Source organism: Arachis ipaensis, chromosome B3, assembly GCF_059453495.1.
Source record: "Arachis ipaensis isolate K30076 ecotype BB chromosome B3, ASM5945349v1, whole genome shotgun sequence".
In the NCBI taxonomy this organism is placed as follows: Eukaryota; Viridiplantae; Streptophyta; class Magnoliopsida; order Fabales; family Fabaceae; genus Arachis; species Arachis ipaensis.
The window spans coordinates 50,371,211-50,373,056 of record NC_142438.1 but is presented as its reverse complement, the minus strand read 5'-3'; the positions used below and the strand labels follow the sequence as shown (position 1 = coordinate 50,373,056).

At 41.8% G+C, this 1,846-nt stretch overlaps 1 non-coding gene across 1 annotated transcript; it reads left to right on the top strand.

The window, feature by feature from the left end:
- The first annotated feature begins 1,408 nt into the window (after positions 1-1,408).
- Positions 1,409-1,516, top strand: LOC148570595 (small nucleolar RNA R71). The gene has a single exon (XR_015907912.1). It is a non-coding gene; the product is annotated as a small nucleolar RNA R71 (small nucleolar RNA).
- The last annotated feature ends 330 nt before the right edge of the window (positions 1,517-1,846 follow it).

Below are 1,846 nucleotides of genomic sequence, written 5' to 3'. Positions count from 1 at the left end.
CCAGGAAAGGTCTTCCTAAGATGATGGATTCATGCTCTTCCTTTCCAGTATCCAGGACTATGAAATCAGCAGGGATGTAAAGGCCTTCAACCTTTACTAACACGTCCTCTACTTGTCCATATGCCTATTTTCTTGAATTGTCTGCCATCTCTAATGAGATTTTAGCAGCTTGCACCCCATAGATTCCCAGTTTCTCTATTACAGAGAGGGGCATGAGGTTTATTCCTGAACCAAGGTCACACAGGGCCTTAAAGATCATGGTGCCTATGGTACAAGGTATTATGAACTTTCTAGGATCCTGTCTCTTCTGAGGTAATATCAGTTGATCCAGATCACTTAGTTCATTGATGAACAAGGGAGGTTCAACTTCCCAAGTATCAATGCCAAATAATTTGGCATTCAGCTTCATGATTGCACCAAGAAACTTGGCTGTTTGCTCTTCAGTAACATCCTCATTCTCTTCAGAAGAGGAATACTCATCAGAGCTCATGAATGGCATAAGGAGGTTCAATGGAATCTCTATGGTCTCTAGATGAGTCTCAGATTCCTTTGGTTCCTCAGAGGGAAGCTCCTTATTGATCACTGGACGTCCCAGGAGGTCTTTCTCCTTGGGATTCACGTCCTCTCCTTCCCTTACAGGTTCGGCCATGGTGCTTATGTCAATGGCCTTGCACTCTCCTTTTGGATTCTCTTCTGTATTGCTTGGGAGAGTACTAGGGGGGATTTCAGTGATCCTTTTACTCAGCTGGCCCACTTGTGCTTCCAGATTTCTAATGGAAGACCTTGTTTCATTCATGAAACTTACAGTGGCCTTAGATAGATCAGAGACTAAGTTTGCTAAATTAGAAGTATTTTTTTCAGAGTTCTCTGTCTGTTGCTGAGTGGGTGATGGAAAAGGTTTATTATTGTTAAACCTGTTTCTTCCACCATTATTAAAGCCTTGTTGAGGCTTTTGATCCTTCCATGAGAAATTTGGATGATTTCTCCATGATGAGTTATAGGTGTTTCCATAAGGTTCACCTAAGTAATTCACCTCTGCTATTGCAGGGTTCTCAGGATCATAAGCTTCTTCTTCAGAAGATGCCTCTTGAGTACTGTTGGATGCAGCTTGTATTCCATTCAGACTCTGAGAAATCATATTGACTTGCTAAGTCAATATTTTGTTCTGAGTCAATATGGCATTCAGAGTATCAACCTCAAGAACTCCCTTCTTCATAGGCGTCCCATTATTCACAGGATTCCTTTCAGAAGTGTACATGAACTGGTTATTTGCAACCATGTCAATGAGTTTTTGAGCTTCTGCAGGCGTTTTCTTCAGGTGAATGGATCCATCTGCAGAGGTATCCAATGACATCTTAGATAACTCAGACAGACCATCATAGAATATATCCAGGATGGTCCATTCTGAAAGCATGTCAGACGGACACTTTTTAGTCAGTCCTTTGTATCTCTCCCAAGCTTCATAGAGGGATTCACCTTCTTTCTGTCTGAAGGTTTGAACATCCACTCTAAGCTTGCTCAGCTTTTGAGGAGGAAAGAACTTGGCTAAGAAAGCCTTGACCAGCTTATCCCAAGAGTTCAGGCTATCCTTGGGTTGAGAATCCAACCACAGTCTAGCTCTGTCTCTTACAGCAAAAGGGAAAAGCATGAGCCTGTAGACTTCAGGATCTACTCCATTAGTCTTAACAGTATCACAGATCTGCAAGAATTCAGTTAAGAACTGAAAAGGATCTTCAGATGGAAGTCCATGAAACTTGCAGTTTTGCTGCATCAGAGAAACTAATTGAGGTTTCAGCTCAAAGTTGTTTGATCCAATGGTAGGAATGGAGATGCTTCTTCCATGTAA